Below are 8,699 nucleotides of genomic sequence, written 5' to 3' on the forward strand. Positions count from 1 at the left end.
GAAATCGCTCCAGCCGTTTTGGAGAAAACGTCGATTTACGGCAAAAAATCTGTTCACATACACACACACACACACACATACACACACACACACATACTTTTTCCAAATTTGGTCTCATTCGATTCAGAATGGCTTGAAACGTCGAGAAAACATAAAATTAGCCATTCGGATTTTTTGATGAAAACATAAACTTCTCCTTCGGGAAGTTAAAAAGAGTATATAGATCGCTCCATAGATAAAAGAAGAGTATAAACGCATGGCCGGTAATCTCGGAACAAACGTCTGTAACCCGAGTTTAGTTAGAGCCCCTGCCGCCGGTCGCGCTTGTTTTTTTTTTTTTTTTTTTTTCACTTTGAAATAGAATTTGACATATGACAGATACTTAAATTAAACATGGCGTCCATTGTAATAAATTTTTCATGGAGAGATAACCTAGACAATATAATAAATGCTTGTTAGAGTAAAAAACAAATAAGCTGTCGAAGTGCATTGTTTAACGATGAAGAAATACCAAGAAAAATGCATGTATTATGTAGTTCCAGCGAGAAACGACGAAGTAAAAGTAAAATAAGTAATAATATTTGCCGGCTTTCAATCTAAGTGAGTACTTTTATTAATATGCATACTTCGAATTACTTTCATTTGATTGTACTATTCTGATATGATTTTTCATTACAGTTTAATAATTCAGAAATAATTGAGACATTTAACTATATCAATACTAGAAATTTTAAGGTTATAAATAGACAGAGAGAATTCCTGTCAGCTCTCTGAAAGGTATGTTATTAAATAACTAAATATAAATTAATCTTGTTCTAATAATGTAGGATCATAACTAATAATTCTACATCGATTTTTTCAGCAGTATAAAAGGAAAATACGTTCAAATGTAAAATGTTTAGACGGTTTACTAAACACATTCACAAGTGTACAAGTATTGATATGAGATGAATGAATACACAGGAAAAAACAATAAGAATGAAGTCTGAAATGTGCTGAAATCTTTGCTGATCTCCCACTAATATTGAACAGTACGACTCGTAATTATATATTAAGTCAGTTTGGAGAACATACTAAAAACACTAATGATATAATCGTAAGTGAAAGGAAATTCTCAATTAATGGTGAAATTCTAGCTAGTGCAAAGGTTAATTTAGGTTTGGCTATGTCACAGGAAAAGTTTTTAAGTATTAATAATTTCATTTTGATATTACAAGAAATATTATTATCTGTGTTGTTTAATGATGATAAAGGGAATCACATTGTATAGATTTTCAGGAACTGTCAAATGACAGGCAAAGTATAATCATGATTAATGATAAAATTCTAAAAAGCAAAGGGATAAAACACCCTTAATGTGCACTTGCTTATTGCATTTGACTATTCTGAAAGAGATGTCAATAGCTTTACTCTAAAATGTCTTATTGTAGATGCTATAAGAAAACTATTAAGTACTGTTATAATAATATCAATGATTGTTGTTTTTCTTTAAGACAATGATAATAATGACATTTTGAACAAACATTTGAATGCACATTAACAATAGCGCAGAAAAGATTCCCAAATAGAGACTGTACATCATAGATATTATGTAACTTAATGTTAATCAAAATAAATATATATGTAAAATATATATATATATATATATATATATATATATATATATTGGTTATATATTGATCTGAATCAATATCAATCAAAGAATTGTGGTTATATATGTATATGTATATATATAAATAATATATACATTCATGTACATTTCTATTCTTTTTGTGCTCAGCTTGAAAGGCTGATATGCTAAAATGATATTACACACATATATATATATATATATATATATATGTATATATATATATATATATATATATATATATATATATTTGTATATATATATATACATTGTGGATAGCGTGTACATTTAAGTACATTTTTATGCTTTTCGCACATAGTTTTTACAGCTTACTACCATCTATTATAATCATATATAATGTTATATATATATATATATATATATATATATATATATATATATACATTGTGGATAATGTGTATATTTATGTACATTTTTATGCTATGTGTGCATTGTTTATAAAGAGAACTATGTAGATATAATGTAGAATGTTTTTGTGAAAAATAAATGCTTCAAAATTTTTTTTTTTTTCAATTTTTCTTTTTTTAAATTTTGAATTAAAACGGTCCATATAATTTTGGTTCATTTCTATAGTATTTTTTATACGCACCCGTTCAGGCGACTAGTGCCATCTGTAGCGCGGGGCTTCAACTAACACAGGAATGTGGCAACGAAATATGGCCCGAGAGAGCGATCTATATACTCTTCTTTTATCTATGTATAAACGCATAGATAAAAGAAGAGTATATAAACCATAGATAAAAGAAGAGAATATAAACCATAGATAAAAGAAGAGTATAAACGCCATAGATAAAAGAAGAGAGAAACGCCATAGATCGCTCTCTCGGGTCATATTTCGTTGCCACGTTTTTCCGATAAAATCTGTCAATTTTCTGACTTAGTTCCGTCTCCCAATATAGATGGCGCTAGCGTCGACCGTGGGTGCGAATATAAAATGCTGTAGAAATGCACCAATATTATATAGATCGTTTGAATTCAAAATTAAAAAAAAGGAAATTGAATTTTAAAAAGCATTTATTTTTATATATTACATACATGATTACAAAATATGGTATTTAGCTTTAGAAACAATATGCACAATTAGACATATATTTTTCATGAAACATCAAAAGGCAATTTTTGCTACTCACGAACCTTTGTTGTGGCATAGTCGATCCCCAAATAACATGGATGAGTATTAATATTTGAAATAATTATATTTCGATTATTTTTTACGCAAAATACTCATGTATTGAAATTTTTGAATATCAACATGCAAACATATGGGTTTGAGTTTCTCGAAACCATTTAAACTTTAAATCCCATCGCTCCGAAGGGATGTTTCTCTACAAGTGTCGAAAACAGAATGTTTATTGCTTTCCAGAGAGCTTCATATTGCACTTTTATGTAAACATGTAACGGCTTTTTAAAATTGCATGCTCGCTAAAATTATTCATATAAAAATATTCAACAATTATAAAATATTATTTTACTTAAAAATATTAAAAATATTATTGTACTTAAAAAAACTTAAAAAGTATTGCTTTTAGAACATAGTATCAGACTATTATATTGTTGTCAAAAATACTCAACTATTATGACTTGTCTTTTGTTTGAAAAATCATAGAATATGAAATTAGTATTGAAAAATTACTGTTAAATTTTTACAATATTGAAAATGATTCTGATTTAACACATCAGATACAAGCAACAGAATTCATTCTAATATTGTGATATGATATTTAATGAGTTTTAGATATTTCTTGCACTTATGTTTGATTTTTGTGAAAAGTACTCAAAATTCGATATTGAGTACTATCGATACTTTCGCCACGATAATTTTTTGGCATCGATATTTTGATTAGATACTTTTTAAAGTACTCAATATCGATCTTTTGCCTCGATACTTCTGACACTACTCCTAACTGACTTGACATAAAATTGTGAGTCCTATTTTCAATATTGGCCAGCTAATTTCAGGCTTGCACTGGTAACTTAATATTGACTCCTGTGTTTTTATTTTTCTCACTGATATTTTATCATTACTTCCAAGAGTACAATTGCTGAAAAAAAATAATGTAGAATTATTTGTTATGAATATAAAGTGTTATAAAAAAATAATTTTTCAATAACATACCTTCCAGAAAGAGATTTAGTAAGACGGGTGTCTTGTATTTATAACCTTAAAATTCCTAGCATTGATACTGTTAAATGTCTCAGTTATTAAGCTACAATAAAAAAATTATATCAGAAGTGCTAGTAATAGATGCGAGTATTTTGTTGTGTGCATATTGATAAAACTTATTCACCTAGTTCTCACCGTCAGTGCTCAGCCCGGGCTCCAGTTATTTTACTAATCATTTTACATATTACGTCATTTTCTGCAGGAAATACATGCATTTTTGCATATTTGTTGGTGTTCTGCATTGTTGTACACCGCACTTTGACTTGATATTTGTTATAAACTTTTAACAAACATTTGACACTTCGACACTATAATATTATTCCGCCATATTAGATTCTCGAATATTTTCTTTAGCCCGTTTTATAGCGCTGTCAGCGCTCCAAACAAGGGAGACGGAACTAAAAACACACGTCGCTTCGTGTAGTAATGGCGGCCATTTTTTTTGACATGTCGGCCATTTTGTTGGTATTTCGAGTTAACTCATAAAGATGCATAAAAAATTCATGTATACCAACATAAAAATGTAAAAAACACTGGTACATAATGACAGTTCATTATGACAGTTACAATTATATTTTAGCTCACATTTTTATTTTGACAAGTTATCATATTCATGTGGAATCTATGGGTGCATTCGACTTGGACGCTTACGCGCTGTGAGCGCGCCGTGAGCGCGCTTTCATCGTTCGACTTGGCGCTGTGAGTTTCACATAAGTACGCTCGTAGCACCATCGTAGGATGCTCGTAGCACAAATTTTGCGCTCACATACGCTCACGCCACAGAGGTAGGGCAGCGTGAGCGTGAGCGTCAGTTGTTTTTACTATCTGTCATTTCATTTGTTTATTAATTGTCAAATTCTTTATAATTCCGCAAAAATGGCAAGCTGTAAATCACAATTATTTTTTAATATTAATATTGATATTAATTAATTTTAAATTTAATTAATTTTAAATAATTTTAAATTTCAATTTTAATATTACTATTAATTATGCATAAGCTGACCAAATTTCATTTATTTATTAATTGTTAAATTCTATATAATCCCGCAAAAATGCCAAGTTGTATATCACATTTATTTTTTAGTATTAATATTATTAAAATTAATTAATTTTAAATTCAATTAATTTTAAATAATTTTAAATTTAATATTACTATTAATTAAGCATAAGCTAACCAAATTTCATTTATTCATTAATTGTTAAATTCTTTATAATCCCGCAAAAATGCCAAGTTGTATAACACAATTATTTTTTAATATTAATATTAATATTAATTAATTTTAAATAATTTTAAATTTTAATTTTAATGTTAATATGAATTAAGCATAAGCAAACGAAATTTCATTTATTTATTAATTGTTAAATTCTTTATAATCCCGCTGAATGATCCAGAAAGTAATAAAATTTACACAATTACCGTTACCGCCAGTTGCCGCCATTTTGATGCTTATTGACGCTCACAGTTTCCAAAACGAACGGATTTCAGTTATCGATTCTGAGCGCTTATCGGCCAAGTCGAACGCTAAAAATTCGTGCTTATAAGCGTGAGCGCTCACAGCGCGTAAGCGTCCAAGTCGAATGCACCCTATATATTTATGCATATGCACATCAATATATCAAGTAATGTATATTATAATTAATTTTTCTCTAGGATCATAATATTACGTAAAGGAATTAATGCTGTCACAGTATATAGTAATAATCATATTTAGTCTGAAACTGCTTAAATGTAGTATCAAAAGTTTTATTTATGCAGGGTATCGTAATATACAACTGTTTTTATATATATATATATATATATATATATATATATATATATATATATAGAATTTTATGATATGAGTGGAACGAATATTAATTGTTTAATATGAACAAAACAGCACTCAGATTTGTTTAACACAACTTTATTTTATGATTACAGACGTTTCGAGACCATGGTGTGTCTCATCTTCAGTGTAATTTCAAAAACAGTTACTTATATACTACACATTCTTCAATAATTTATTTAAATTTCATTTAATTTTTGGTATACAAAAAACACCAACTATTCCTTGCAATGCTTGACACAGTACTAAAGAAACATATAACACTTACAGAAATATTCTAAACAAATTTGAAGTACTTATATAGATGGAGACAGAGAGGGTATCATTATAATGTAAACAAAAGGAGTGCTATCGCATACAAAATCGATAAAAATGAAAAAACAAATTAATTTATTGAAAAGAATAAGATAAATGAAAAAATTTATAAATTATTAATGATGTTTATATAAGTGTCATGTAAAATATTTGTGTCGGTTCTTAGATTTATGCTATTGTTAGTCCGAACTATTAACATTGATTCTGCCATGCTCCGTTTAAATAAGTCTTTCTCATGGAATAAAATTTGGGGATTGTCAAAATCAAACTTATGGTTGTTGATATTAGCATGATCCACAAGTGTACTTTTAAATATAGATAGGATCTAATTATTACAGCCATAAAGAAAAGATGGATACAAATAGTTGAATTCACTTGTTTACCGATGGAAATTTTTATTTCAGGAATAGAATTACTTTTAAAAGCATCATATTTCACTTTTAATAAAAAATATTATACGATGAAGAGAGGTTGTCCAATGGGCAGCCCATTAAGTCCTGTTTTGGCGGATTTAGTATTACAAGATTTGGAAAATCATGTCTTAATTCTTTACCTTCCAAACCTATGGTCTATTTCAGATATGTCGATGACACATTAATATTACTTAATAAGATATAGATAATGTTTTCAACAAATTCAATGAGTACAATTCTTTTTTACAATTCACTCAGGAACTTGAAAATGATTCGCCGTTACATTTTTTGACGTAAAACTCATTAATAGAGGCAGTGTATGTTTAACAGACTGGTACAGAAAAGATAGTTGGGTCCGGGAGATACATTAATTTTAATTCGCATGTTCCTCTCAATATAAAAATTTCTACCATTCTAAATCTTGTAGATCACCTATTTTATTATCTGATCCCCTTTTTATGATACAAACATAAAATTAGTTAAAACGATCCTACTTGGCAATAATTTTCCATATAAGTTAATTTGTCCAATTATTAAAAATAGAGTCGCAAAATTACTTGAACCTTTTGATAAGAAACCGGAAGAGCCTGGCAAAACAAGTGTTCCTGAAAAAACTTTTTTCATTAATTTTCCATATCTTGACAATAATTTTAACCAATTATCAAAAAGACTTTTCAAAAAACACAATATTCGTATTACTTTTTCTCCATTAAAACAATTAAAATTTTTATATTCCAAAATTAAAGATGAAACTCCATTAACAAAAAAGAAAGATATAGTTTATAAAGTAAATTGTTTGGATTGTAATTGCTCTTATATTGGCCAGACCTGCCAGAACTTAGAAAAGAGACTCAGGCAACATGAATTACAATGTGAAAAAATAGATAACAAAAAATTTAAAAGTACACTTGTGGATCATGCTAATATCAACAACCATAAGTTTGATTTTGACAATCCCCAAATTTTATTCCATGAGAAAGACTTATTTAAACGGAGCATGGCAGAATCAATGTTAATAGTTCGGACTAACAATAGCATAAATCTAAGAACCGACACAAATATTTTACATGAAACTTATATAAACATCATTAATAATTTATAAATTTTTTCATTTATCTTATTCTTTTCAATAAATTAATTTGTTTTTTTCATTTTTATCGATTTTGTATGCGATAGCACTCCTTTTGTTTACATTATAATGATACCCTCTCTGTCTCCATCTATATAAGTACTTCAAATTTGTTTAGAATATTTCTGTAAGTGTTATATGTTTCTTTAGTACTGTGTCAAGCATTGCAAGGAATAGTTGGTGTTTTTTGTATACCAAAAATTAAATGAAATTTAAATAAATTATTAAAGAATGTGTAGTATATAAGTAACTGTTTTTGAAATTACACTGAAGATGAGACACACCATGGTCTCGAAACGTCTGTAATCATAAAATAAAGTTGTGTTAAACAAATCTGAGTGCTGTTTTGTTCATATTAAACAATTAATATATAATATATATATATATATATATATATATATATAATTGTTCAAATTTTGATAGGACAAGACATTTTTCGAATAAAACAGTTGTATATTACGATACCCTGCATAACGATACCCTTCTACCCTGATATATATATATATATATATATATATATATATATCAGGCTACAAATATTGCATATATTAAATATATATATATATATATATATATATATATATATATATATATACAGTACAGGCCAAAAGTTTCCGGACACTTGAAAAAAATCTCATTTTCTGAGTTTTTAGCTATATTTTTCATATAAAAATAATTTTATTCAAGTTGGTTTTGTACATTCTACGTAGTATTAATATTTAGTGACTGATTTGTAACCAATTAGTGAGAAATAGTAGACTAATTAGTAATGAAAATGTTAAAATGTCACTGCAGTCGATTTTCCTGAATATGACCACCCTTTGTTTTGATCACTGCAGCGCATATTTTTGGTAATCTTTCGACGAGTTTTTGCAATGTTTGCGCAGGTATGTTCTTCCAGGACTCGTTAAGGCAATTCCACAGGGCAGGGAGGCTGCTTGGATGCAAATCAGTCAGACAAATGCACTACAGTTCTGTTGGATTAAGATCCATAATTTGAAGTATTTTTTCATCTTGTTTTCGCTTCAAATAATTGGCACAGAGTCGGGAAGTGTGTTTAGGGTCATTATCTTGTTGAAAAATAAATTTTGGACCAATTAAATTGAAACCAGATGGAATGGCGTGGCGCTCAAGTATGCTATGATACTCTTCTTTCTTTAAAGTTCCATGTATTTTCACAAGCGATCCGACTCCATTGAAT

General features: G+C 28.3%; 1 long non-coding RNA gene across 1 annotated transcript; it reads left to right on the forward strand.

Moving 5' to 3' along the window:
* The first annotated feature begins 307 nt into the window (after positions 1 to 307).
* On the forward strand, positions 308 to 1,562 carry LOC113370635. The gene is made up of 3 exons (XR_003366594.1): positions 308 to 600; positions 679 to 777; positions 863 to 1,562. It is a non-coding gene; the product is annotated as an uncharacterized LOC113370635 (long non-coding RNA).
* The last annotated feature ends 7,137 nt before the right edge of the window (positions 1,563 to 8,699 follow it).

The sequence above is a fragment of the Ctenocephalides felis genome, unplaced genomic scaffold (genome assembly GCF_003426905.1).
Source record: "Ctenocephalides felis isolate EL2017-DRISC unplaced genomic scaffold, ASM342690v1 CF-g0.4_SCAFFOLD_01492, whole genome shotgun sequence".
Classification (NCBI taxonomy): domain Eukaryota; kingdom Metazoa; phylum Arthropoda; class Insecta; order Siphonaptera; family Pulicidae; genus Ctenocephalides; species Ctenocephalides felis.